Here is an 8,396-nt window from a genome sequence, read left to right on the forward strand (position 1 = left end):
TACCCGAAGAGGTGCCGCTACGCTACCATGGTAGTCCTTAGGAAGGAAGGCCGGCCGCCGGCCGACTACGGGATAGTAAAGGGCTAACGACCGATATTACTCCTTAGTATAATAGGTAAGGTCCTTAAGGGGATACTAGCCGACTGGATCGTGATTATAGCGGAGGAGTATCGGCTCCTCTTAGAGGGATAAATAGGTAACCGGATAGGACGAAGTATAAAGACGGTAGTATAAAGAGCCACGGAGGCTATAAGGGCGAGCTAGGCCTATAACGGTACCGCTTCGATACTCTAACTAGATATTAAAGGCGCCTTTAATACTATCCCTTATTCTCGCCTCCTTAAGGTACTTAAAAGGAAAAGCTTCCCCCGGTAGCTTACTACCTTAGTTAGTAGTTTCCTTAAAGACTATATAGCCTAGTTATTACTTAATAGCGAAACGGCCCCCCCGCGATACCTCCGTAGAGGCGTATTATAAGGCGCCCTGATCTCCCCTATCCTCTTTATCCTCTATATCTTTACCCAATACGAAGAATTAAAAAGGGTTCCTGAAACCATAGTAGTAGGTTTCGCCGACGATACGAATATTATCGCTTTTAGTAGGACGGAGGTATAAACGCGGTAACGCCTCGCCACCGCGTAGCGGATATACCTAGGCTAAGAGATAACGGGCGGACTATAATTCGAATTAGCTAAGTGCGTCTATATCCCCTTTACAAAATCACGCTAACCCTTACCTACCCCGCTCCCCTTTAGTGCTATTTCGGTGCTAGCAGCGGAGGCGATAAGGCTCCTAGGCGTTTAGCTTAATAGGAAGCTTAACTTCCGGCGAAATACTAAAAAGGTAAAGAGCCGCCTAGCTACTTAAATATACGCCCTTTTAAGGCTTAGCGCGGTAGCGTAGGGGTATAGCTTTATAAATATAAGGAGACTATACCTTATAGTTATATAACTAATAATTGCCTATTACGCCTTAACCATCTATAAGATAGGGGCCGGCCCCCGGTATAGCCCCGTAGCGGTATTTATAGCGGTATAGAACCGATACCTTTAATTAATAGTCGGAGCCTACAAAACCACGCCGGTTAGGGCCCTTAAAAAAGAGACCTTTATCCCCCCCCTTAATCTATACCTCTTAAGCCTAAGTGCCTAAAAGATCCTTTGGATATAAGAAAAAGGGATAAATGATAAGATATTAGCCGGAGTATACGCCGCGGCGAGAGCCCTAGCGGCACCGAACCGGTATTATAGGATCTACGCCGCCCTCGCGTGGACGGTATAGCTTACCGCCCTAACGGCCTAGGCCGGAACCTTACCCCCGCGGAAGGCCCTTATAAGGGAATAGGGTTAAGCCTAGGCGGAAGTATAACGGCCCTATACCTATACCGTAGCGGTACCGAGCCGCCCCCTAATATAACGCTCCCTCCGGAAATATAAAGGGCTCCTTAAACTATAGAGCTCCGTATTTACCTAGATTAGATTAGAAAAACTAGGCCTACGGGTATTCCTAGCTAAAGCGAGGGTGTCGGGCTTCCCTTTACCGCGGTGCCCTTACGGGGATAAAGGGGCGGAAACGGCGGAGCATATAGTACTCTAGTGCTAGGAGGTAGCCGCGGAGGACTATAGGGGCCTTTTCGGTGCCGTAGGGAGGCCGCTTACGACTAGAGGAGACTTATATAACGCACTAGAACACGATACCGAAGCCGGGGTAGTTATAAGGTGGTTCCTATAACGGAAAAGGCTTAAGGACTTTCGCCTCGCCCTTAAAGTTATAGAGGCCTATAAAAATAGAGGTAATACCGAAGCGGGACCGGAGCGGAGGTAGTATAACGCGGCGGATCTATTAATTATTAATAGGGGTCTTATAAGCCGGGACCCTAGCGGTATTAGCTCGGCGCTAGGGGGGGCTATTAATAGCTATTAGCTATTATCGCCCTAGTTATTATCGTCCTTATTATCCTTAGTAGCGCTAATACTACTCTTAATATATTCTAGGCCCTGCTAGGACCGGTTAGCTAACTATCGCTACTATAATACTATAGGGAGACCGAAAAGGGGCCACTTATAAGGTGCTTTAGAATAAAGTCTATCTTACCCTTTAGACGTTTTATCTAATAAGATAATTCCTGTACCTCCGCGGACGCGGGGCCGCCGCGGCTATAACTGGAAGGTAACGCCCGGTTTAGGGCCCGGCTAAAAAACCGGGACGCTATCCCTAGACGCTCCTTAGCCTATAGCTTATTAGTAGGGGATTACTTCGGCACCGAAGGGGGAGACGTATAGTAGCGATACCGTTATTACTAGCGGCCTTTACTACTATATATGCTCTATAAAGATCTATAAGACGCGGCTACTATTTTTTAGTAGCGGGGGGGACCTAGAGGAAAATTAGTATATACTACCACGACACACCTACGGCACCACGACGATATTAACACGACTTATATCCTTACACAGACGCCGGCTATTAGTATACTAAAAATAAGCTACCCCTATACCCGTGGTATTAGAGTAGGCTCTATATTATCCGGGTATATACCTAGGCGCTTACTATAACGAATATAACTGCCCTAGGTTAGCCACCGCGGCACCGCCCCGATACTATTAGGAGATGTACACGGTATAACCCGAACCGAGCCCTTCTTATACTAGTTACGATTATTATTAGTATTATTATTAGGAGACAATATCTAGGACTATTAGCACGCTACTACTAAGGCACCGCTACGCTACTAGGAGAACTTATATTATACTGCTACTACCGCTTAATTATTCGTATATATAAATTAATATTACACTACCTAGTTAATCCCACGCTACCACGCTACCGCGGCGTTACCTACTGAGCACTTATAGTCTAGTTATAATAGGAAAATAAACGAGGGAAATTAGAGGGTTTTACTATTAGTATAGAGTCGTAACGATAAGCCTACGGTATTATAAATAGGAATATATCGGGAGAAAACCGATAACGAACTCGGTAGCGTTATAGGAGGAAGAGAGAGGGAAAAGAGGCACGAAGACCTTAAGGGATATTAACTATTTAATTCTATAATAGGGTGGAGCCCTATTCCCCCTACCTGCCGCCGGATATAGCAGGAACCTACCTAGGGGAGGCAGGAGGCGCCTGCCTCCTCTACTCTTATTATTAACCGAGTGGAAGGAATAAAAGGTATAATCCTCGGGGATATAGGGAGGCCGAGGCTAGAGGACTATAGCCTCCGTACCGCGGAGGCGCGGCGGTACCCCCTTAGCCTTTACTCCGTCGCGAACGATCGGCTTAGGCTAACCTACCTAACTACTAGCCTACTATACTTCCCGTTAGCTATTAGCCTAGAGGTACGATCTAGATATATAGTAGAGATAAACCGGGGCTATGTCGGCCCCGTAGCGGTACTACTCCACCTAAGGAAGTGTATAGGGGTTTTCCCCGGGTTTTACCCGGGTTTTCCCCCCTATAGCGACCTGAGAAGGACTGTATAGTCTAGAGAGGCTCCTATAGATTAGTTAGGATAGCGGAGTAAGATCGATAATAATAATAATAATAATAACGCCCCTTTAGCTATCTTATCCACTAGTTCGTTCCCTTTTATCCCTACGTGCGAGGGGCACTACTATATAGAAACTAATATGCCTAGTTATTTACGGCGTAAGATAAGGTCTTTAGCTTCTATAGCCTACTATAAGGTACGCTAAAGCTTCTGAATAGCTGCCTAGGAGTCACTAAAAATGTAGCATTCTAGGGGCCTCGGCGACTACTCTAGGGCAGCGTGAAGGGCCTAAAGAATAAGGTATCATTCAGCGTCCGCGACGTCGGTAACGGCCCCTAAGTTAAAGCCTATAGCTTTATAGGGCCTTCCGGTATTAGTCCACTGTATTATAGCGGCTATAGCCTACGAGGGTCCTCTAGGGGGCCTAGTAGGGTGGCCTAGGGAGCCGTCGGTATAGAAAATAGCAGCCTATTCCTCTAGGCCTTATTATATTTTAGCGAGGGCTTCGAGGTAGGCTGTTTTCTGATCGAGGGTATCGGGGCTAGGGCTAGGGCTAGGGTTAGTGGCTATAATTGACCGGTCTTTAGGGAAAAAGGGCCTTAGATCCGCTAAGGGTTCTGAAGCCTAGGGGGCCTCCTACCTAGCCGAAGGGCCCTCGATATCCTAAGACTAACCTATTAAAGTCGCTGTCTTTAGGCCTAGCCTAAATAGCTATGTACTAGGTAGAAGGTTCTATAGCCGGTTAAGGCCTTCGTGGTTTTCGCCTTCGTGGTTTTCGCTTAGTAGGAGATAGCGTCTAATAGGGTGGTTGGCTAGGAATTTTAAGGTTCTAAAGATATAAAGCCTATTAGACCTAGTTAACCGAACCGCCGCTAGAGAGACTACTGCTTCGAGTTCTAGAGGCCGTAAAGGGACCCCTCTAAAAGCATCTAAGGCCCGGACTAGGGCCCCGTACTATAATCGTTCTAGACGATCCACAAGGTGTTTTTTCGGTGATTTAGGGTCCTACTAGAGCTACGAGCCAAAATCAGCTAAAGAGGCTATACAGGCTATGTATAGCTGCCGTAGAGCCTTAAAGGAACGACCCCTGTATACGCTAGCTAGCCTATATAGCGTATTTAAGGCCCCTAAAGCCGAATTTAGTCGTTTTTCGATATAGGGTTTAAAGGATAGCTTAGGATTAAACTAGACCCCTAGCCACCTAATAGTACCTAGCGCGGGTTTAACTAGGTGCCCCCCTATAATAACCGGAGTATCTTCTTTAGAGCGTCTTCGATAGAAGTGAATAAGCTCTGTTTTTTTAGGGTCGAAGAGGACTTAGCTAATATTTGCTGCGTCGAAAAGGGAGGCTACGGCCCTTTCTAGGATTTTATAGTTTTTCCTAGTCGACGTAGACGCTGTAGATAGCTGAAAATCGTCGATATAGGATAACTAAAGACCCTGAAAATCCGGTCCCGTTATAACCTTTCTAATATAAATTAGGAAAAGGATAGGGGAAACCGGGGAGCCTTATAGAACCCCTATATTTAAGGGGGTAGGCTACTGGACCTGCCCCTTAAAGGCTAGTTGGATTCGCCTATTTTCTGTAAAAGAAGGTACCTATTTAACTAGGTTCGAGGGTAGTTAGAGTTTCTAAAGCGTCTTAAGTAGCTAAGGACGGGCGATATAATCGAAGGCTCCTTTAATATCTAAAAATAGCGTAGAAATTATAGGATTTTAGCGTGACTTACGCTGTTTTTCGATATAGTGGAGGAGGAGAAGGGCTATATCGATAGTAAAGCGTTATTTTCTTCCCCCTATTTAACTAGGGTGTAGAAGGTCGTCGCGGGTATTAGCTATAAAGCTAAGCCTAGCAGCTATAACCCTTTCGAGGACTTTACCTAGGCAGTTTAGAAGGGCTATAATCCTGTAAGACTTAGGATTAGAATAGTCCTTCTTTCCCGACTTCGGTAAAACGACCCCTAGAATTTCTTTCTAGCAGGTAGGGTAGTGGCCTGCTATAAATAGTGCTAAGTAGGCTTATAAAAAGAACCCGGGGATAACCTTATAGGCCCGCTGGATCGGTTCTACACTAATCCTGTTACGCCCTAGGGCTTTCCCCTTAGTAGCTCCGAAATTAGCGCGCTATAGTTCGGTAGCCTAAAGGCTAGGCCACTCCCACGGTCTTCGAAGGCCCTTACTGCGTAATCTAGTCAGGCTCTAGGGGCCGTTCGAAGGGTGGGAGATGCCTAGGCCCCCTAAAGGGCCTGTAGATATAGGGGCTTTAGGGGCGTTAGTGGCGGAAGAAGAAGAAGAAAAGGAAGAAGAAGGTGTTAGAAAAAGGGTATAAAGTAGGGCGTTATATTTATCTTCGAAGGCGTAGGCCTTCTGCTTCGTAGGCGTTTAAATCGGTGGGATTTTCGCGTTAAGGCCGCTTTTCGTATAGTTATAGGCCTTAAAGATTTTAGGGCCTTCGGCGTGGGCTAGGAAGGCCTCCTAGTGGTCGTTTTTTTACTATTTTAACCGCCCGATAGTAGGCGTTTCGAACTTCTTTCCAGGAGGCTTCTAAAGGCGCCTAGGAGGCTAATACCCCCTTTTTTACCTTTCGAAACGCCCTAAAAGCCCTATTAGCTAAAGTTTGTAGGGCCTTTAGCTTTTTAGTCTACCACAGCTTCGAACGCCCTACTACCTGTAGCTTAGGCACTAAAGCCTTAAGCGCTAGGGTAATAGTATCCGAAAGGCAGCGGCCTAAAGAATCCTAGTCCGAGGCGTTAATAGCCAGTTAAATATCCTGGTTAAGGCTAGGTTCTAGGCTCTTTAGGGTACTAGAGAATAGGTCCTAATCTGCTAGCTTATAGTTATAGGCCGGCGGGAGAGACCTATTTATAGGACTTTTAGAGCCTAAAATAGTAGCTAAAAGGAGGATAGCGTGGTGTAGAGAGGTAGTGTTTTCGATATATTCCTACTTATCGAAGCGGAGATAATCGAAGCCGGGCGGGTAAAAGGCTAGGTCTATAACCGACTCTTAACGAAGATTAGACCTAAAAAAGGTCCCCCCGTTTAGGTTAACTTCTTTAGAATCCACTAAATAGATAGCTCCGAGGCTATCTAACTAGTCTACTAAAGCCTAGGCTCTAATAGAAGCTTAGTTAGTAGTAGCTCCGTTCTACTACTAGTGGTTTCTGTTAAAGTCTCTTACAATACGGGTAGGCTTAGGGACCTATAGGCCCTATAGCACTCGATCCTCGGTCCAGGGCCGGCTCCTAGGGCCTGAAAAGGAGGCGAAAGAAGAAGAAGAAGAAGAAGTAGAAGAGGTAGAAAGGGTAGGGCTAGGGGGCCGCCCTCGGCCTGTTATTTCGGGGTCCTATTCTATCTGATTTTAGACGTGTAGAATATAAAAGGTCTATAGATAATAAACCTCTATAATCTACGCGTCCATATCGTCTAGGAGGTTATCGCTGTCTGAAAAATCGATACTAAAGCCCTTTCTTATATAAGTAAGGACCCTAGGCTTAATAAGGAAGAACTAGGTTCTTTAGGATATAGGCGTAACGGTGTAGAAAGCAGGGTGGTTCCGAATAAACCACCCTTCTCGTGTCAAGACGCAGGCTAGTTCCTGAATAAGGACTATATTAGCCAAAGCCTCTAAAGCCTATTCTAGGATAGCCTTTTACGCCGGGGCCTGTTTATGGACGTTATATTAAATAAACCGGATATCTTTCGAACTAAAAGGCCCTTTATTTATAGAACTTAGGGTTTTCTAGCTTAAAAGACCTCGTGGTCCCTACTAAAGGGGGGGTGATCTCCCTTGTAGTTATAGCACTGATAGGTCTTATACTCGTAGTCTCCGTATTCTTTATACTCGTTATAGTAGTGGTATTCCTCCCTATAGCCTTTAACAGTATAGATAGGGCGGGAAACTAGGCCTTTATAGGTCTCTCGCGTATACCCGAATTTCCAGCAGTTAGAGTACTAGGTTCTAGGGGTTATAGGCCTATATTTATAGACCTTTAGCCGCTAGCCGGCTATATAAAGCCCCTGTTTTAGGCAGTACTTCTATTCTTTAGTGGAGGGCATAGAAATAACCACTATACCGTAAAACACGTTTAGAGCCCCTAACCACCGAGGCTTCCTTATTACCCTGATAGGGTTAAAGGTGCCGATTTCCGTGGCTAGGTCCTATAGACCTAGGCTCTGTCATAGGCTTCGGTTAAGGGCCTCTTACGGCGGCTCGGAGGGGTCGGTTAGAGGGGTATCGCCACTCCTAAAGGCTTTAGAGGGCACCTATTTAATAATACGTTTAAACCAGTCACCTATAGGCTAGGGGGGCTAGAGGGGGAGGTTTAGCTCTTTAAACCACTGATTCTGCGAGTCTAGGAGTTATTAAACGCTGTATTTCGACCCCGGGATTAAAATAAGGTTCCTGTTAGTCGACCGGCTAATAGCCGTAACTGCAGGGAATTTTAGGGGCTTATTAAGCTCGTTCCGAAGCGCGAGGGGGTCGAAGTTATCCCTAGGAATCGCTGCCCCTGCCGTAGGTTAAAGGATAACCTTAGGGACCTTTTTAGGGTCTATAGGGAGGTGTGCTAGGGGGGTCTAGGCCTAGGCCGTAGGTGCTAGAGCCTCTAAAATAGGGGCCTAGGGTGCTATAGGGCCTTTCTTCCCCCTTTATAGCCTCGATATAAAGGGGTTTAGGCTGTTCTATAAGCCTACAAACTGCCTAGGCTAGTTCGTCGACCTTCTATTCGAGTGTAGGAGGCTGGGGGGCCTCTAGAACTCCGTGGATAGTAGATTTAAGCCCTACAGATAGGGCTTTAATCTTAGGGGTAGGGTCGAGGGTATAGGCCTGTTAAAGTCGCTAAAAAGCCTATTAGAGTAGTTCCTTAGCCTATACCTTACTAGCCGAACTAATCGACTTCTAGGGCTT

Source organism: Sodiomyces alkalinus (genome assembly GCF_003711515.1).
Source record: "Sodiomyces alkalinus F11 unplaced genomic scaffold SODALscaffold_1, whole genome shotgun sequence".
Taxonomy (NCBI): domain Eukaryota; kingdom Fungi; phylum Ascomycota; class Sordariomycetes; order Glomerellales; family Plectosphaerellaceae; genus Sodiomyces; species Sodiomyces alkalinus.